We start from the raw sequence: 22,769 nt of genomic DNA, 5'->3' as shown, positions 1-22,769 counted from the left end.
CATTCCGTAATTGGATATTTTTATCGCAAAATTTGCGATATTAACATGTATCATGTGTAATATGTGTATTTAAGCTAATTTATGTGGGTTTATGCCATTGCCTAATAGGACTTCCATTAAACGGCCTTGGTACTTAACATTCGCTATGGTGTTTTCAGATCAAAATACTACCTACTTTAGTAAATTTAACATAGACAGTAGTTTACTCATTAATGTTGATATGTTTAGGTTTATTTTTTTATTGTATCATTAAGATTCCGGCATAAATTTTGTTAATTTAAGCTAACACGAAATTATGATTTAATATAAAACATATGTAAGCAATATATCACTTGTTACTCCTTTCACCATTCCTACCCCTTCCAAACCTAATATGTCTCCCTTCAATCTTCATGCCATCCCAAATAAACAAACTTAGCTTAGTTTGTTTGATTAATTCACAAGAAAATAGATTCCATGTAGCCCCGTTTAATGGGCTGGATGAGTTTTTGTCCTCCTGTGTGGTCGGACCGAATTAGACTCTCGACAAGTTGTTATGAGGACGTGACGTTAATTTGTAACAATATTTACCCTTTTTAAAGGCTGTTAGAATAATTATCCTTGCCGTCCTTAAGTTATAAATATATACCCATGCCTACATTACCTACGTAGGGATTTGATACTGTACAAAGCAAAATTTAAAATGGTCTGAAATTTTATGACTTATCCAACAAAACATTTGTCACTCTCACACTAACATACTTGCCAGAACGTGACGGATGCTTTATTTACGTAGATAAGTGTTATAATTCGAAGCATAATAGCCGGGCAGGAAGACTAATAAAATAGTGAAATTCCACGTACACTTTCAATGAATTTAATTATATCGCCGAATGAAATGTCCAAAAATAGACAACATGCAATAATTATCAAGACTAGCCTTCCAACATTATTCTGCCTGTAAACTGTATGAAATTTTGCACATAAATATAAATCCTCTCAAATATATTACAAAAGTTTGTCTACTTATTCATGAAAAAAGGTGGTACTAAAACGATTGTTTAACCAGTAAGTATAACGTCCTTATCGTTATCACACGTTGTAGTTATAAAATGTTAATATCCCATAACTACTGTGTGAGAACATCTTAAGAGGGGTTGGGGGACCGGGGGTGCAGCCGATAACTTTCGAAAGGAAACACTGGAGCCCCACCAGGAGCTTTTGACGTTTGACGTTAGAAAAGAAAGATCGAGACCTTTTTACGTATAAACAATACCAGTAGGCCTAGCAAATGATTGCCGCGAGACTATGGCGCCACGGGATACACTACCCATGCTTGTTATTAATACAGCTAGAAGAAGACGTGTCATCTATCTCGCGACGACATACTCTCGCGGCAATCATGTGCTAGGCCTACTGGGGTATATTGTAACACTCGGCAAAGAGTCTGTAAGACCAAGTTAGGTCTAGCCAGCCATATTAGAGCTCATAATAGGCGTAATCCATAATTGTTGAGGTCGCCGTTTATCGAAATTGGTGAGAGGGACTATACACCGTGTTTTTATTGAATTCCGTTAACTTCGGTATACAGTTACGGTGTATTGGTCTATTATAGGAAACAGAGTAGTTTTTTTAATTCATTGTTTTTCTAAAAAACACCATACACCTGCGATGGATGTTACATCAATTGCTGTTGAGAAACAGGCCTTGTGTGTTCGATATGAGATTGACAAGGCATAGTTTTGACACTTAGTAGAGTTGATTTTAAAGCCCGTTTCTCACAATTCATGTAACATCTATCGCAGGTGTATGTTTTTTTTGAAACAAAAAATGTATAATATAAGAAAATTAACTACGCCATTCTGTCTACGCCTATAATGGACCTAACTATATGCCGAATTAAGTTAACGGAATTCAATAAAAAACACCGTGTATATATTCGATAGATTGAACGTCACGAGAAATGTAGGTATATCATTTTTGGTTCTACAAAGTAACCGTTTGGGGGCGCTGTTTGCATTCATACCACGACACAAATATTGTCATTTACCATGACGTTTACGCTATCGAATAATGTGGTCAAATACGGTACAGGCTTAGTATAGGCAAGCCCTTCAACGGAACAACATTTACATGAAGAGGATCGTCCCAAATTGAATACATATTAATATTGGTTTCACCAAACACGACGCAAGGCGATACACCCTTGTATATCATAGGGACTACAAATTGATATTATTAAGCCGATCAAATTCATTATTATATTCCGGTAAATATACCTACTATATAAGTAAAATATATTTGTACCTTGATTTTTGATTTAAAAATAATTTAAGTCGCTGATGTATGAAAATGAAAACAATATACTCTATTAATTGCAATGTACCATGTTTGTTGCCCTCGGCTCCGCCCCGGCCGACAATCACATGTGACATGTAATCTACTATTTTTGCCAATCAAAAAGAAAACTAAAATGAAAAGAAAACAATTTATTATGTGGGTTTCCTCTCATTTACCTGATACGTCAATGGATAATAATGTGCCTTCATTATCATTAACTTATGAGTAGTTAGTTTTAAACAAATGTGACTAAGGACGCGTAATTGGTGTTCATAAGGTAGTTTAATACGCATGCATTAGCTCTACTACTCTTATGGGGAATAATTAAGGCTATTATGGTAGTACAATCTAAGCACACGGTAGTGCGCAGGCCAAGTTCCAGCAACAGGACGCGCGCATGCCGTGCACTATTTACACAAACCGTTTCGACCTACGTATTTTTACAACTATACCGTCTATGCCATATTTTAAGTTTAAGTTTATCATATTTTATATTTTAAGTTGCATCTAAACTTGGCCTTGGATTGGATTTCAACTCTTTTTTGGCACTGGTCCCACCGCGAGCTAGTAAACTTTGAGCTATCGGCTATAAAAACGAACAAAAGATAATCACTCCCGTGTAAATAAAAGAGACACGGCGATGTTTATAGTTACTCGCCCAGCGGTGAGCTATCAATATCGCCGTGTCTCTTTTATTTGCACGGGGGTGCTTATCTTTTGTTCGTTTTTATAGCCGATAGCTCATAGATTACTAGCTCGCGGCGGGACCAGTGCCTTTAGGGTAACAATTAGCCGATAGGAACTTGCCCCCCTTTTTAACAGGTATATTTTTGGAGGGATTTTATTAACGCGGGGTGTCATTTACTTAAATGTGTAGTTAACTATACTAGACTTCTGGAAAACTTGTAGGTACCGCAACCTCTCGGGTCTATGTACATAAGTACCTACTAACTTGCATGTCTTGTGTTTGTCAAGATTTACAAGAAATATAGATAAAACATTATCAAGAATACATCCTCATCCTAGGTTCTAATTTTATCCGTTCTGTTGATTTTGCCAGCACTTTGGGTGCCTTCTAGGTCTCAACCTACTGGTACTCGTAAGAACATCGCTCTATCTATTGAGTGACGTCAGCAGTGCGGGTCAACCACTAGTAAAGTAAACGACTAGTAAAGTAAAGTAAAGGACGTGAGAGTGCAAGATAGGTTAGGATTAGGATAGGTAATATAACATGTGTAAGTTTTAGCTCCGAAATATTTAACTTATAACTTATAAGAGTTATAAGTATGGCTTAGCACTGACATTATGAATAGCCAAAATTGTACGGTGGCATAAGAAATGTCTATGCATTTAAGCATCCAAGTACATAGATGGTTAAGTCTGTTAGAAGTTAGAAAAAAAATTAAGCTTATATTACAATACAATCTTCAAATAGCTATACCAACTTTCAGAAAACATCATTGAAATTGAACCCTTATTTCCCGGTCACAACGTCACGCATGAACGGCTGGACCAATTTCGCTTATTCTTTTTGTTCCGTTATTATTGTTCTCATATTGATGGTTCCTATATTATGAAAGAAAAAATAAATATACATATACATGTAGCTGCAGGGTTAGCACATGATTGACGAGTGAGTATGTCGCCGCGAGATAGACTACCCGTCCTTATGTCATATGATTAGAAGAAGACGTGTGATCTATCTCGAGACGACAAACTCTCGCACCAATCATGTGCTAACCCTACTGGAACGTTCGAGAGTAGCTAAGGCAGCGTTCCCACTTAAGCGTCGCGTGTCTCGGGGCGCGCAACGGACGTCTCCGGCGGCGTGGCCGTGGCGTGGCGCGCGCCGCGCCGCCCGGGGGCGCGTCTTACGTCCTTCCTATACAAAATGTACTGAGGAGACGTTTTTTGAATTACATTCAGGCGGCGTGGCGGAGACGTCCGTTGCGCGCCCCGAGACACGCGACGCTTAAGTGGGAACGCTGCCTAATAGAAATATAATAATGTGAACAGTGTTTTGTTTTCAGAATCGGATAGTACCCCGCGTAGAAGCTTTCAGACGGCCCCAGGGAACCTTGCTTTCTCAGCCAGGGACGTCACTTACGGCGAGGTTTTAGGGACAGTTACATAGTTTATCCGTTTTACTAACAATTATGAAAGTACGAAATATAATTTAGTACAAATGATCAATAGGGTAAGCATGAAATTATGGTAAATTTCCATGTGAGTAAGTAGGTACATTGATAATTTACAAGTCAGTATGAAGCGCAGAGTTATTACAATTGGATGAAATCTGTGCTATACCGAGAGACGTGACTACTACTAAACTCTATGACCTACTACTGTAACAATGATAACAATGATTAACTTATTTGAGTATATATTATATAACCTATCGTTATTTATGTAAAAATAGTATGTAATTGTATGTACGTTAATATATTATATGTCTATATGGTTTTGATTGATATTTCAAAATTGGTCTCTTAATGCACGGCCTACAATCTTCTCTGCTTTGCCCAAAGGTTGACTGGTAGAGAAATCCTCATGGCATTAAGTTCGACTTTTGTACATTAAGTTGTTCTTTTGTGCAATAAAGTTTAAATAAATAAATACTAGGAACTTGCCTTTTATGTATTTGTCCTAATTACGCACTTAGAGGTATATAGAGGTATTTGATTATTTAAATTACTTTATTTGAAAATCTAAATTTCAGTCCCATTCTCCTCTATTCCTTTCTTACCGACGAAACAAAACAAGCATCAATAACACGAAACCAGTAAACAACATGTTGTACAAGCAAATTAAACCAGAGCACCACATCGTTCGAAACTCGGCGAAGTGTCAAAGTCGCCACGTTGTTTACCGCAACTTCGGCGGGACAGGCGCTGTAACTGAATTTTCCAACTTCTGAATGTTCTGATTGACATGTTTACCGTTCATGAGATGATGGATAATGGTTTGTTGAAATATTTAGGATTTATACGTTAATATTTGAAACTTTTTCTAAAGTAACACATTTTCGGACGTCATAAAGGTTGTATTATTTGTTTAGCTTACTTATTGTGCATAGTTTAGAATTTATATAAAAGATGTAACTCAACTGTGGGAGCTATATTAGGTCCTTCATATTCAACATTTAACAGCCTACTTTGTGATGGTTTAGAATTTTTTTGACCGGGTTATTGTTTATTTATGCAATATTTGTTGTAATGCCGGTAATGCACGCTACTTTAACATCGTAATATTATGTGCTATTAAATGCTAAAGCATTATTTACTCGATATTTACAGCATCACTCTCACGAGTACCCTACATGTCTACTTCAGATAATGCTTAGTCAAATTTTAACTCACCGCTGTTCAACAAACTTCCCAAAAATACAATCAAATTGACACAATTATACGCTATACAATTTCACTATTATCAACTTTGTAACTATGACACAAAGTTGGAATTTCGGAATTCAAATTAAGCATAAACATCTAAGTATCTTACGGTGCATCTTTGTAAATCTTTTGCTTATCGAAATTCGACTTTAAAGCTGAGAGGTAAGTGCGTCAGAAGAGTAAAAGGTTCAACAACAGGATAAGGTCACACGGCAAAGTTGACATCCATTTTTTGAGTAACTGTGAACGTCCGTCAGTGCATTGTGTTGCCCAATGGGGACGGATAGGTTTCTGGCGCAACAAACGTTTTGGTTTAGCGATTTGTTGTATTTGTGTTATAGGAAGGTACGTTTAGGTACCTATGTTGTGTGTTTACATACGTATTATCTTATCACCACTGTGTATTTAAGGTTCAATACGTAGGTTGTACGTGTCGTCATCATTGTGACGTAATTCTGAAGTGATGTCAGATGAGTTCGTTGTACGCTGAACAGTCTCTTATCTTGAACTGAAGTAGAGGTTTAGGTGACTAATGTTTTAGTAGTTACAAATTAGACCCACGGAACACGATAAGATGGTGTAGGTCAGGGTACAAGCAGACCGAAAAGGAGATGGCAGGAGGAATGGTGGGGACATACGGTAGCGTAGTTTCCAGTGGAAGAAACCAGAGGACTTTGGCTACCAGTGGCATAGTAAGCCAATAAAACCATTCGACGGGTGAAGAGTGAACTATCAAAAGCGCTTGCTTTTGATAGTTCGCTAGCGATGGATTCAGGATGGATAAGTACAAAAACAGATTTTAGATCAACAATTTTATAACATTTGTTATCGTTCTAAAAGAAGACCGCGTTATGCGTGTTTACAGGCTTCAATAGTCACGTCAGTATTTGACTGCGACCGAATAACGGACAACATTGTGTAACGAACAACCATCCAACCATGCTTTTTGCTATTGAAACTATCTGCCGATACAACAAACAAAAACGCCAGGTTGTCCACATCGAGTAGCACTGATAGTGATAGCATAAAAAAAGTTTTTTAATATATTTGTTTTTAATTTGATCACTTACAAGCTACTTGAAAATGTCTAACTCTGGGACATCGTTTAAAACCTTGAGTTTAGAAGATACTTATTGTGAATAATTATCTTATGAAATTAAATAGACGACAATGATATACAGAACATACTAACATTTTTTTCCTTGGAAGTCAGTCACCAAAAAATCACAATCAAAATGAAAATTGTAACCAACTGAGTAACTAAACCTGCGTACACTTGAGCACACGAAAAGTGAGTCACCACGACACTGTCCTCTGGACAAAATAGGTACAAATACGTGAACAGCTTAGTGGAATGTCAACGGGGCGATCGTCGATTTGTTGACCTTTTGTGGAGTGCTTTACATATTGGAATTAAAGTATTGTACGACGATGGGGAGCCGTGTTGAGAATTTAATCAGCTTTTGTTGATACATACTTTAAATTTAGGAGTCGTAGTGCTGTTCAGGTTTGTTTGGAAATTGAGTTTGGTTTGATTTCAACAAATTGCTTTTTGGTCTCAAAAGTGACAAAAACAAGCATACAGCTAGTTTTCGGAATAATTAAAAGTTTCGTTTTAGCGGTAACTCTTGTGCTCATGTTGAGAGTACGATAAGGTGAAATTTAAAATTTCTGATTTACCAATTCTATCAAATCTGTAGTTTTTTCAGATAAAATGAATAGTTAAGTACCTAGATAATAAAATATCGCTACCTAAATCGTAATTCCGCAATAACATAAATTTCACTTTAATTCGATTCAAACTATTCAAAGTATTCAAATCCTCTCCCATACATGGCAATAAAATTATTTACTTCGAAAACAAAGCCACATAAAGCAAGCCGACGCACGCCCATTGTCAACTCCCCAGTACATATAGATCGTCGGCAGCTAGATCGTAAAGGAATGCGCGCGAGTCCCGAATGTTAAGCAGTTCGTCACATTTCACTGCCGCACTGACGAATAGACTTAACTGCCAATACTTACGTTATGCGTTGAGCCTTTTTGTACTTAAATCTATACTTTAGTACGGTTCTAACGTTAGAAGATTTACGAACAGTTTTGGAATATTAGTAGTAAAGCGGCACTTAACAGTGTATCTTGATGTTTGTTCTTGGTATTCGATGCATTAAGGTTAGAGTATACCCATCAGCATGGCACTAGGCTAGTGCCGTCCCAAAGACATAATATGTAGATGTATGTAAGAGCTGTTACGCCATATCTTCAATGTCATTGCTTCTTTAAGCTTCTGCCGAGATGAGGCGATGTTTTCTCGATTGTAACGTGTAAACTATGAAGATTTTTACAAAACAGTATTGGGCAAGTTGGGTTAAAAAATAAAGCCAATTTTGTGCCGAGCTTCTTGGTGTGCGTCAACTTTTAAGGAAGGCAAAACGGCGATATCACAAAGTATTTAAGAACCTTTCACACGTGTCAGCTTAAGATACTTTACACTTGTTGAAGCTTCTTGATGCGTAATGGAATTACAATTTAAATACGACACAAAATCGAAGTTTCTGTGATGGCTCATGGTAAGTCGACAATTAAGTAGCCATTAAGTCACCTTTTTATTTAACTTTTTTTAAATGTAGAAATAATGCCGGTGAACACTTTTTTTACATTTCCTGTTCAAAATTTCGTTGATAGGAAAGTTGGGAAGTTGTACCACTTGTACCGGATCTCTGACAATAGTATTTAGATATCACAAATGAGGAGTGTCTTTTCAAAAGGGCTTATTTCCACTTTGAACTTTTTTTGGGAAATCGAGAAAAACATAATTCCACGGTATTGATTTTGAAATTAATATTTAATTTGCAAAATTGTAATATTGTAAGTTGACGTTAATGCTATGATTACATCAAACGTAACATGTGTACCTAAATCAATATTTAATTACCATAATTATGTTTTTGACAATTAAGCACTTTTGATGCGAACTTTTGGGAATTAAGCCCTTTTGTTGTGGCCTTGTAGCGTAAATGTTATTATTTTAAAATAGTTTTATTTTATTTTTAGATTTTGTATTAAGTTAGTTGATATCAATGTTGTTGTACTACATACATTGGTTTATCCACATAAATAATCATTACACATTCTTAAAAATTTGTTCTAAACTTTGATGTTACTCTTTTTTTTAAAGATCAAGGCGAGACTTTTTGAGCTATAATCTCAAAACAACACGTAATTTTCTATACTAAGAAAAACTGCATTCATAGTTTAAAAAACAGATAAAATGGAAATAAGCCCTTTTGAAATGACACTCCTCAAATAAACTCCTTAGACCAACATACTTATAGGTAACACTCATGTAAAATTTTCAAAAATTAATCTTTGACCAGAGCTTAATGTTTCATTTGCCTTCACTTTTGCATGTATTTTTTTTATTTATTGTTGGGAAACGTCATACTATGAACGTCATACTACGATAATATCATACTATACTCATGTGTGCAGTTTCATTCCCATCAGATACAAACAAATTTCCAGTTAGTCGTAACTTGTCCAAGTGAAAAGGTAAATACATAAATAAATATTATAGGACATTCTAACACAGATTGACTGAGTCCCACGGTAAGCTCAAGAAGGTGCCTCTAAAATCCGCATATTAAGAATATTATACAGCCAAGAAGAATATAGAAATGAAATATTCACGACAACTTTAACACGGCATGATCCACGATCACCGGTAACATTGCTCAACTCCGCTGACCTCAGGTTCGCGATCTCAATTCTGAGCGGTCATCACTCAAAACTGTCAAGGCCAGGTGCTAATTATCTTTTAGAAAGAATTGAGCACATAACCTTGGGTACCGATAGTCTCTAATACATATCCATTGTTCGTTGGAACAATTCTTACATTAAACCCGTTTGCAATTTTTTCTAAAACATATAAGAATTGAATTGCTTCACGTTTATTTTAGATGGAAGATTGCAAGGAAAAGTGGTCTGAATGGAATCACGTCAGAGGCTTCTTTCGGAAGGTAAGTATTATGTCAATGGTTCCTTTGTAAACAAACCATTTTGTATTATGAGGGATTTGCTGCTTATGTATTCGTATTGCTTACGGGCTACGTGCATTAGGAGTTAATAATTGTTCGAGAGTTACTAATCAAATACGAAATATCGAATATCTTCAAGTTTTTTGGTAAAGAATAATGTCAAGAATTTTAGGAAAATTTACTTATCCGCCCAAGCCAAGGCCTGCTTCTATAGAAATTCTGAATTACCAAAAACTAGAAAACGAGCGAAATTAAAAAAAAAGTGTCCAATTGATCCTGGTTGTTCAAGAATTCAACCATCAAAGGAATTAAGATTGAGGTCCGTTTTTCCTACAGCGAATTCTCGATAAGCAATGCTAATTCAAGCCCTGACCAGTAGGGAAGGGAAATGACGTTGCCCGCGAGATATACTACCTATCCCTGTTTAATTTATACAATTAGAAAAGGACAGATAGTCTATCTCACGGAAGAGACTCTGTCGCTTGTGCTTGAGGCCGCCGTTAACCTAGCATTGGTCGCGGATTATCCGGATTTGGACGCTCTGCCTACGAGCACAGCAATACATGGTAATATTGTTTAAAGCTACTTACAAGGCGGCTGTAACAAACATGTCAGTGTGCCTTTAAACATTATGCATATGGTATTGGTTCAGATACTTCAGATTGCATTAGGTAAGATCGAAGAGCTAGCGCAAGGTTTGAAACCATCAAACTTCAGTACTCGTGTCAGTTTTTATGGATGAACTCATATATAATATTTTAAGAAATTACTATTTTTACGCATACGAAGTTAATTTTAAAACTTAATTTTAAAAATCATCCAATATTAATAGTTTTTATTTAAATAAAGTTTCGTCATCCAATCAATGGGCATATAGTACAGACGGAAGTCATGATTTAAATAAAAAAGTACTTACGCTTAATTAGGTGTGATTAAGTCCCGTTTAGTTAAAATAATGTGTGAACATCGATAACGATTAAATCTATAAATAGAATGATCGGAATGCATGTTTATTGCCATATTATAATTTTCCATATTGCCACGCTGAGTACCTATGTATAATATAAACATAAACAAAAATTAAACGTTCTCTACAAATCATGACATAATTAGAAGACAACACAATAGTAATAGCCATTTGACAAATCTTCCTAAATCAAACAACATTAACTCAGTACCTAATGTCAACCATTAACAACATAGACAAATATTCAAATTAGGCGCAAGCCAAACTTGCATCGGTAAAAATAAGCCACTGTCCACATTACGACAGCACAATAAACTAGAAAACAACTTTAAAAATACAGGCGACAAAAAGTGGAACTAAACAATCCACTTTATAAACTTTGCATAAACTAATGCTACCAGCGACTCCGCAAACAGAACAGATAACTTTGTCCAAATTATAGAAGGATCCCAGTAAGATGACATTGAAAAACCTTAAGTAAACGTAATAAAGACTGCTATCGTTCGATTGGGGTCATTGGCTGGTGCGGTCGTGGGTGACTTGGTGGCAGCTGGCGCGCTGACGAAATCTCTGTTGCGTTTTGTTACGCATTCCAAGTTTGTTGACGTTGTGACAGCTGTCAGATTTTGGCGGGAAGCACTTGACCTTTCAAGATGGCGACCAGACCTAAACGTGGTATGAATTTTAAACATACAAGTAGGACCTTTTCGTTTATTAAGGCTGGGACTTATGCACAACATGGGTTGAAGTGAAGCCGTCAAATAAACTTAGATACATTTATCTCGTTTTATTGGTCGAGACAATGTCGAGATTAATAGATTCGGGTATTAAAAGCGCGACAAACGACACTCACCTACCTTTTTCTAAGTCCTCCACATGTTTCTACACATTCTACACACGAGACATAATCGGTCTGTGTTACCCGCTACAATAAAAGCTGAGAATAAACGAAGCGATAAATCAAAGCACAATTCCACAAGCAGTGTTGCCACTTGGCAACCATAAAACGTAATTGAATAATACCGGCCACAAGACTGACCGCGAATGGAGGCTGCCATAAAAATTAAGAAAAAATATTCCGCATACCGACAAAGGTATTTTATTATGGCAATGTTGCGCATTGTTATTTTTACGATTTTAATTTTAATACACCGCGGCAGTGAATGGTTACCTATGTGGGCATCAACATAATCGGATGACGATAAAACTGGATTCGTTCTATTAACCGTTGGTAAAGGTAGGTAAATAAAGTTGCGTGTTTTTCCTTAAGCCATATTTTTTACTGAGGTATGCGATTAATATTGTGCTATGATTGTGTTCAAGTCGCCAATCATCTACACTGTCGGCTTATTCCTCGTGGGAAATTTGTACATGCAAATAAGAGGGTAAATCCATGACTGAGAATCTTATGTAGTGATAATCCTCGATACCTGATCACATGATCAGATTTATTTTGATCAATGGAGAATATGTATCTGAATTGTGATGTGATTAGGTACATGGATAGTTATAAGAATATATTTATTTATTTATTTATTTAACCTTTATTGCACAACATAATGTAGAAATGGCGAACTTAATGCCTTAAGGCATTCTCTACCACTCAACCATTGGACCAAACAGAAACTTACAATTGGTGCGGAAAATAAAACAAAAATTTAAATAGATATAAGTCACTATCTAAATATGTACTACATAAACTAATAGGCATACATACTCGTAGGCATTAAGTCCGCCATTTGTACTTTTTTTTCCAATTGTGCAATAAAGTTTAAATAAATAAATAAATAATAAACTAACTAAAAATATATACATACATATACAATTATACATATATAGTACCCATTTAATCATTACTGTCTAACAACGTGTCTAATATAGGTAATAACTAAGATTTTAAAAATGAACAACATAACACAGTTATAAAAGTTGAGCACATATCGATTTCTCGCCTGATTACATATTTGCTGGATCTCTAAAGTAAAAGTACAAGTATAAGAGGATATTTAAAAGTCAATGATCATACATCATCACACGTCCTTGAGACATGTTCGTGTGTCCGCATCTCGAGTGTTTAAACTGCTTAATCGCCGTGTCAAATTGACGGCAGGTGATGTAACTGTGGCTATCTCTGGTCAAAATAACTTATTGATTTTGTAAGTGAAAATCATGTGAAAATGCTGCGAAACCAGTGTTTTTGGTTCACACATTTTATAAGATGAGCCTTAAGAAGAGCGCAGACATTAAGCCAATGATCTTGACGATTTTTCTGCATGCTTGTTTTCATCATTTAAGAGCCAAAGAGTAAGTATGAAAAAAAGAGCATAAAGAGTAGAAATTAAACAGTTCATAAATATATACATAAGTGGTGACATTACAACTTATAATGTGTTACTGTATTGTTCTGAATCTGTGGCCGGCGGTCGGTAAACTTTTTTTAGAATCACTAGTTTATGGTATCGTAAAGAGTTTAAATGTTGGTTTTAGTGGTCTAAAGACTCTAGGGTTTTAATTTTCGAAGTACTTACAGTGAAAAGCCGCAGAGAACTTTTGAAGAGCCCCTTTGCGAAATTATAAAACTTAAAATTAAATGTACTCGCACAAGGTAATTTGCGATTACATTTTAGTTTAGTTCAGTAATTTTACAAACGGTCTTACTGCGATTTATCGTAAATAAACTGTTTGTCGAATCCCAAAAGTTATTTATAATCGATGTCTGCAGTCTAAAAGTAAAGATAAATTTACCACTTCTCCCGCACAATGATTCTTGTCAAATTGACAATCAGTATAAGCTTTGTGCTGTCAATTTTGACACTTGAACCCAACATATTTCGTAATGGCCACGGCCATGTATCAATTATCTACTGTCAGTATATCTATTCGAGTGTATGTGTTAAGTATGACGTAAGATCACTAGAGTTGTGAGAAACTATGGTTTTGTTTAAATAAAATATTTATTGTTCTGCGTGTCATTTGAGAAGGTTACCCGATTCGATACGTTCCGAGGAATTCGGCTGTTTGTGTTTATAAATTGATATTGTATGATAAATTGATAACATGTTGATATTGAGATCAGATCAATATCCTTTGTTGTAATTAAATACTAAATAAAAATGTTACATATTATGTAAGTCATGGTCCTTATACACATAGCTGGGCATTAACTCGTTAATCCGTTAATCGTTAATTAACGAAGTTAACATTTCGATTAACGGATTAACTTTTAAGTTAACTTGAAAAAATGTTAACGGACTCGTTAACTTCCGTTAAATTTCTCCGAGTCCGTTAATCGTTAATCTAGTTGGGCACAGGCGCCATCTGCGCTGCGAAAAACACGTTCTGAACGCTACTATAAAAGCCCGAAGTACGGCAAATCCTATGATTTGTCGGTAAATCCTAGGTTTTACCGATGTCGATTGCTAAAAGTCCGAAATAATACCTAAAAAAGTATTCTTCACGTGGATTTGCTTTTACTAACTTTGATTCGGTGAATCCTAAGCTTTACCATGGCGACTGTTGTAGTGATAGGGCAGCAAATTCGAGCCCTATTTACGACCACATTCGCTTCCCTAGCCTCTACCACCCAAAGTGCCACAACAGTCCCGTCACCGCCAGTGCCTTCCACGTGCAGCCTAGAGTTCAATAGACTAGCTTTACTTCGGCCTTTTACAGAAATATAATACGTTATAGTGGATCAGTATCCACTATACAACTAAATATTCATCAGTATGCAACTAAATATTTAAAGAAAAGTTCATTTTTTTTCACGTGTTAACGGATTAACGATTAACTTTAACTTACGTTAAATTTGTCGAAATGTATCGCTTTAACGATTAACGAAGTTAACTTTTTTAGTAACGGATTAGCGATTAACGAAGTTAACTATTTTATTAACGGTGCCCAGCTATGCTTATACATACTGCGAATGCTTTACAACTAATGTGGCAGAAACGAATACGTATGTGTAAAACACGTAAATTTTACAAAAGGTTTACCTATTGCTATGACTCATTTGAGCTTCGTAATAATTATTCAAGGAACAATAATGTAGTTAGGTAGGTATACCTATTGTTTTAATTCAAACTAATGTGAGTATGGCATTCGAACTGAATAGAATTTCTATTCTAAGCAAATGAAATATACTATATTCTAAATAAATGAATTCTACTTTATTCCTAGAATAGAATTCATTTATTTAACGTCACAACTGATCGGTATCTCATCTGTCCCATCACATTAAGAGCCGATGGAGACGGTCTGCAACCCAACTGCTGTGTTCAAGCGCGGATCCAGCTTCGTGCCCAGGGGAGCCTGCAGTTCTCATATAAGCTGCAGTATTGCATATCCGATCCTATATCGGCTGTAGGACCGATATCCCACACATTACAGGCGCCATCTTGGATTTTTTTCCATTGAAATCCTCCCGACATTCGATATCGGATCGGATAATGTGAAAACGCACTTAGACTACAGACCAATCTAGGTTCGACGCGTTCAACCTCACTATGGCCAGAGTTTAAAAATTAAAATAATCACGACAGGTACCCATCCTACCGTCGTACACAACTAGTCAACTACCAGTACCAAAAATTAACATAAAACCAAAATCTATTGTTGCCCGTGGTTACGGTGTCATCGGCCCAAATACCGCGCTCGGTACTACAGTGCTTCGTTGTGCTTTGAGGAAGCGTGTTCTTCGAAGATATGGGTCAATATGGCGTAGTGATGGGAAATGTCGATGGAAATTGGAGCACTTACGAGGTTTTTATCCGATCGGGAAGGAAGGTTCGCTCGGTTAGCTGAGATACACTGATGTGTTGGATATAGGTGCTTACCTGTGGAAGAAAGAATAAAATGTTATAAGTAATCATTAATACTTATACTTACATCTATTAGTACAAATCAAAAGGGGATAATAATTGCACTATCGTTTTTCGATTAAATAAATTTCGCTCAGAATAGTGCCCGGTGAACTTGATCGTTTTTTATTGTATGATATAATAAGTTGGTATTAGTTAAGTGATAAGTTGCTTAGTTCATCGACGTTTCTCGTATAAACTTTTCTATAAAATACAAAAATTATCGATAGTCATGTCCATCCCTACAAGTTGCATCATAGTCAGCATCGGCTAAGATTCGTTCGGTTACGCTTAAACTAATTTTACTTCGTTTTGTTTTTTGTTCGGACAATGGAGTTTGCGGGCCGGAAAATTATTTATTGAGGACACGAGGCCATTTCCTTTTATGCCGCAGTTGGTTAATAGAGGGTTTGGTTGTTATTTTGTACGAGTTTTAGTCAGGACCATGAACTGGACTTGTTTATTTATTTAGTTTTTGTACTGGTAGGTGTACAATCACGGACTTTAATTGTTGATCCACTTCTAGCACATTTTATACTGGAACGTCATAGCTGAACTATGCTTAACTGTGAGATGTCCAGTATAAAATGAGCTAGAAGTGGATCAACAATTAAAGTCCGTGATCGTACATATTAATTTATAGAAAAGCTCAACACTCACTTTCGCCGGGCAACCAGTCTAAGTTTTCTTAGTGCATTCGCGTTTTATTTATATTCAAAGTTCAAGCGTACCCATTTACAAGTTTTTATTCATATTCTGACGTGTAGAGCTCGTTACAATAGACTATAATAGGCCTCCTGGCCCCGTAGCCGAATGGCATTTCTCCGACGCCAAACGAAAGCGATACGCCGCTGGCTCTGTCGCGCCAATACGCAAGCGCGATAGAGATAGATATCTACTAGCGCTTCGTTTCGTGAGCGATTGTGCCATTCGGCTAGCCACCCTGTAAATTTAATTCTGGGTAAAGCCTCGTTTACCAATCTAATCACGTTCGAATACCAACTCAAACATTTCTAATTGATCAAAAGCCTAATGACACCATCAATACGGAACCGATTTTATAAATTAAAAGCTACGCTTGACCGATTTGGATAAGGTTAATTCGTTTGACGGATGAATATTCCGTTTCAACTTAATACTAACAACTTTAATCTTTCAGTTCGTCTAAACCCTATTTCACTAAAATAAAGTGACTTACAGCGTATTCTAACTGAAAGAGTAACTTTGTGTTTTTTAAAAGGGACTTTCTGTGTCTGTTTTAAATTTCCTGTGGAACATGTGGACCAAATCATACTTTTGGGATGGCCTATTTAGCATTGTTTAGGCTGGGATAGTGGTTCTTGATTTCCGTGGTTTGAATTGGGTTGACGTGTGATGTAATGCAAGTGGGTAGTGAGAACGATTAACATGAAACCAAAGAATATAACAATTGATTCTTATTATATTTTACTTTGTTTTTTTTATGTATAAATACGGGGTAGGCCTGCGATAAATTCTTTTTTGTTTTCTTCTTTATTTATTTTGTTAATTACAAAATGTTGGGATGTAAGAATGGTGTTATTAGTGTTATTACAAATATAAAAGATGATATTATTATAAAAAATGGTGTTCTAATTACACGGAATAACAGCGAGCGTTTTGCATACGAGCTTTTGAAAACAATAGTACCTACTATTTATTATGATTTATTTACAATTATAGAGGTATAACGTATAATTTATAGACTATAAATTATAGTATCATAGTAAAATGACGCCGTATCACGGCCGGGCTCCAGACCTTCCTGCAACCAACTGTGCTAACATACTTTGACGTCGTTTGTCGTATTATTGAGCAATGTGTGTTTTATATTGTAGTTGTAGATGATTCAGTTTGCCTTTTGTAATATTTTAATTATGTCCGGCCTCGCCCGCATCGATAAATAATTTCGTTTACCTATTTAAATTTTTGGATTAAGTATCAGTCGCGGCTGGTGAAAATTTCTGCTAGGCAACACTGAGCAAAAAGAAACCTACCCTTATATTAGATACTTTACTAGTAATCAATTTTAGGCAAACCACTGGGAATCGGCTTGTATGGACCAGCCGCTGCTGTTATGGTCCAAGAGCTGGCAGGATTTTGGAGTAGGTCCTTGAGGCAACTTGGAAAGGTGCTCAGATGCTTCTCTGATCATAGCCAACATCAGGTCTGCAAGTCTGGCAGCTGGGGAGCGGGGCTTTATCGAGCTATGAATTTTTAAAGATTTAATTTTTTGAGGCCCAAAAAAGGTGTTTGAGGCAACCTGGAATTATTAAAAAGTGAAAATAGAGTTCCTCAGAAGTCGCATAGTATTTATGCCAGATCATTTGGCCGGGTCCTTCACCGTGCCAGAACGGTACAAAGTGGTAAAAAAAAAATTCCAAAAAAGGTTCTTGAGGCAGTCTGTCATTTTTACCAGTGAAAGATGAGGGTCTAAATAGCCATGGAAAAATAATGCCATGACATGAGGTGGGGTCCGTACCCTGCCATTCGATCTTGAAAGTCATTTTTTTAGTTTTTCGTAAATAACTCGTAAACGGTGGCCCACAGCAAAAAAATATGTTAAACAGAAAATATCTACATAAAATTTCCTACAAGAAAGGTTATGTATGTTTTTTCGATAGGATCAATATATAAATGGATAATTTAGTAAGAAAGTTTTTTTTAATCGATTACATGCTCCGTTTTTCGTCAATACCTCGTAAACGGTGGCCCACAGCAAAAAATTATGTTAAACAGAAAATATCTACATAAAATTTCCTATAAGAAAGGTTATATAAGTTTTTTCGCTAGGATCAATTTTTTAGTTGGAAAGTATTTTTAAATAGATATTTGGGCCGTTTTTTGTTGATAACTCAAAAACGGTGGCTCACAGCCAAAAATAATGTTAGACAGAATTAATCTACATAATATTTCCTACAAGAAAGGTTCTATAAGATTTTTCGCTAGGATCAATATTTTAGTTGGAAAGTATTTTTAAATAGATTTCATGGGCAGTTTTTTGTTAATAACTCGAAATCGGTGGCTCACAGCCAAAAATAATGTTATACAGAATTAATCTACATAATATTTCCTACAAAAAAGGTTCTATAATATTTTTCGCTAGAATCAATATTTTAGTTGGAAAGTATTTTTGAATAGATTTCATGGGCCGTTTTTTGTTTATAACTCGAAATCGGTGGCTCACAGCCAAAACTAATGTTTCACAGAATTAATCTTCTTAATATTTCCTACAAGAAAGGTTCTATAATATTTTTCGCTAGGATCAATATTTTAGTTGGAAAGTATTTTTAAATAGATTTCATGGACCGTTTTTTGTAAATACCTCGTAAACGGTGGCCCACAGCTAAATAAAATGTTCACGAGAATAAAATTTACATAAAATTTCCTGTAAGCAAGGTTCTATACGTTTTTTCGCTAGGATCAATATTTTTGTTAGAAAAAATTTTGAAATAGATTACATGGACCGCTTTTTGTTAATAACATCAAAAACGGTGCCCCATTACCGGAAATAATATTAAACAGAAATAATCTATGTAATATTTGCTACAAGAAACGTTATGTAAGATTTTTCGTTAGGATCAATATTTTAGTAGGACAGTATTTTAAATAGATTACACGAGCCGTTTTTTGCAAATAACTCGAAAACGGTGGTCCACAGCTAAATCAATCTTCAAACATAAAATTTGCTACAGTAAAAGTTTTGTACGTTTTTTCGCTAGGATCAATAACATTTAAATAGATTTGTTTATTTATTTACACAAAGAAAATTACACAGTATGACAGTGTACAAAACTAAAGCACCGTGAATTTTAAATAAACATTACAACAAGTAACACAAAATTAAATATTAAATAAACAGCAAAATCAAAACATTACATACCATAACATAACTAATAAATAACAGATGAAGGCCTAGCATCCAATCACACACAAAACCTCATGCATTCGTCACGTATAAACGCCCATCTGCTCGCAAGAATATCAACATTAGGTGCCACGTCTAAAAACTCATTCACTATTTGCAGTGCACAAACTAGCGGTGACTTGCGGCAAAACACGGTTCGAGCGGCCGGCACCGCCAGTAGGGGGTGCCTACATTCACGAAAAGCATATTTCGTCACAGGGGGAACAAATAGACGTACCAGCTGGGATACTAAAACCGGGCAATCTGACTCCCCCTTCAAAATACCACATGCAACAGACATCAGCACGACATTACGCCTAACTTCTAACGAGAAGAAACCCAACGTCCCCAAAAGGAATTTTGTTAGGTACAAGAATCGGTAATACCCGTACATTTTTAGGGTTCCGTAGTCAACTAGGAACCCTTATAGTTTCGCCATGTCTGTCTGTCCGTCCGTCCGTCCGTCCGTCCGTCCGTCCGTCCGTCCGTCCGTCCGTCCGTCCGCGGATAATCTCAGTAACGGTTAGCACTAGAAAGCTGAAATTTGGTACCAATATGTATATCAATCACGCCGACAAAGTGCAAAAATAAAAAATGGAAAAAAATGTTTTATTAGGGTACCCCCCCTACATGTAAAGTGGGGGCTGATATTTTTTTTCATTTCAACCCCAACGTGTGATTTATTGTTGGATAGGTATTTAAAAATGAATAAGGGTTTACTAAGATCGTTTTTTGGTAATATAATTTTCGGAAATAATCGCTCCTAAAGGGAAAAAAAGTGTGTCCCCCCTAGAGATGGGTAGGGGCGAGTAAATACTGAGTATTTACTGGTAATTTACTCAAAGCACCGAGTAAATACTCGTATTTACTCATTTGGGTGAGTAGAAACTGTTACCTAAAAATAATTTAAAAAATGAGATTTAAGTACTTAGTCGTCTTTATTTTAACTGTGTGGACATGTTTAAATGATATTTACACTATTAGAAGCTTATGGGAGTCTAAGTTTGTCGAAAAAGAGGTAATCATTGTGAGAAAAAAATAGTGATAATGTTTAGTTAGCAGTTTTGTTTTAAAAAAGCAGGTATTTACAGTAAAAGTATGAGACTTAAATTAAATTGATGTTCTAGATAACGGCATGACGTTCGGAAGTAATTATTAATGTGGCACTTACGACCTTTTATTAAGGGTTTTCTAAAGAAAACTCAAAAATGGCTCAGCTGATGACGTTTAAAGTACTAGTTTTGTGTTTTGTATTATATGGGCAATAATTTGACGGTTTCTGGATATTTTTCCAACAACGAATTCGAAAGTTATAAAGGTATAAACATTATTTCGGCCTTAATTATCGTTTTATTCCAAAACTGTTCATATTATTAAAAAATTTTTTTAGAAACATTCAATTAATTTTTAAAGACCTATCAGATGATGTATAACACACTGGTAATTTCTGAATTTTATTTTTGTGAAAAATAGTTACATGTATGGAGAGCACGTCTTTAAAATAAAATTAATATAAATTTGATTACTTAACTTAGTAGCCGATAACAAAATACACCAATATTTCTAATTTGTATTTTATTTCAGCACGCTAAATAGTTTATACCCACCAATTTGAGTAAAGACGAGTAAATACGGGTATTTTGAGTAAATACTGAGTATTTACTCGATATTTACTCTTGAGTATTTACTCACTACCCATCTCTAGCTCCCCCCCCCCTCTAACTTTTGAACCGTATGTTTAAAAAATATGAAAAAAATCACAAAAGTAGAACTTTATAAATACTTTCTAGGAAAATTGTTTTGAACTTGATACATTCAGTAGTTTTTGAGAAAAATACGCAAAACTACGGAACCCTACACTGAGCGTGGCCCGACACGCTCTTGTAAGTCAGAATCTTCCTGGACCCTGTAAATTAGTTCCAGGGTGGCTAGCCGAATGGCACAATCGCTCACGAAACGCTCACGAAACGAAGCGCTAGTAGATATCTATCTCTATCGCGCTTGCGTATTGGCGCGACAGAGCCAGCGGCGTATCGCTTTCGTTTGGCGTCGGAGAAATGCCATTCGGCTACGGGGCCAGGTCGTCAGCATAGAGTAGGCATTGCGCATGCTTAGGCACCAAGGCCAGATCATTGACCATAACACCAAAGCATCCGTGCTGCACATATTGCCGTCTATCACGTAGATAACTAGCAAAAAAGCAAAGCAGTTCAGGCGAGAAACCAATGCTGCATAATTTGCTTAAGAGTACGTTGTTATCTACGCGATCGAAGGCTTTTTTGAAATCAAAGTACAGCACGTCCACCTGCATCCCTCTATCTAAGTAGCGCGAAACGGAATCAACCAAGGTTAAGAGGCCTTATTCCTAAAGAAGAGCGTTTTTTGCAAAATGTAACATTTTTCATTCAAAACTATAAAGATACTTAAGTGATTATTAAAAAACTGATAATGTTCCTAAAAGAACATATCTTAAGCTAGTTAATCATAAGATAATATTTTAAAATATGTCTTTTTATACTTAAAACAAATCAGTTTCTTCGGAAGACGTTTTTAAATTTCGTAGTGGGATAACTCGTTTAGAATCGTGATTGTGCTGTTAAATATGTTATTTGGGGTAATAAATGATCACAATCCTATTTGTTACATCCAGCACGGGAAGCATAAAAAAAATTCAGATTTTCAAATTTCGTTCCGATTGATTAAGTTTTAGAGGACGAAATAGTCGAGAGTGGCACCTCGATTGTTTTCTATAAACCTAGTTAATAAATAACAAGAGTATATTTAACAAATATTCCCTATTTGAAAGGGGGACATTTCCATTTTAGCATTTTTTCGAGTCGATGATAATGTAAGGTTTGATGGCTACTAGAAATGTCACGAACCAAGGGTAATTCATTAATGCAAATGAAAATTTGCTTCATTTTGTAAGACTAACATGGACACATCTCTTTGTAGTTGACTGTACATTGCAGACCTTACGCGAGCATTTCTTTTTTTATTGACAACAAAAAAAATTTGATTGTTTTAGGAAATTTTAGGTCAATTGTACTCAGAAACACGAGTACTTTCAATCTCACTGGAAGACAAAAAGTGTCCCAGAATTTCCATACATTTTTGTTACTTTCTTTTGTTAACAAAATAAGAAAAAATTGTATGGGACAATTTTTTTAACTACTAGGATTGAAAACTACTAATATACAATAAATGTTATTAATTAAATGTGTTACACTAGTAAAATCGAAAATTCGTTACTGAACTATACTGTGATTA

The 22,769-nt window shown here is 35.7% G+C and overlaps 1 protein-coding gene across 2 annotated transcripts in view; it reads right to left on the bottom strand.

The window, feature by feature from the left end:
- The window catches only part of LOC125230139 (rho GTPase-activating protein 7), a 311,981-nt gene that overhangs the window by 244,048 nt on the left and 45,164 nt on the right, over positions 1-22,769 (bottom strand). The window contains exon 2 of one of the 2 annotated variants that reach the window (XM_048135189.1): positions 15,474-15,550. The exons of the other annotated variant lie outside the window; for it this stretch is intronic. The gene's annotated coding sequence lies outside the window, so the exon portion shown is untranslated. The remainder of the gene's footprint in view (positions 1-15,473; positions 15,551-22,769) is intronic. 2 annotated transcript variants of the gene reach the window in all.

The sequence above is a fragment of the Leguminivora glycinivorella genome, chromosome 1, assembly GCF_023078275.1.
Source record: "Leguminivora glycinivorella isolate SPB_JAAS2020 chromosome 1, LegGlyc_1.1, whole genome shotgun sequence".
Taxonomy (NCBI): domain Eukaryota; kingdom Metazoa; phylum Arthropoda; class Insecta; order Lepidoptera; family Tortricidae; genus Leguminivora; species Leguminivora glycinivorella.
This window is presented reverse-complemented; position numbering and strand designations above follow the sequence as displayed.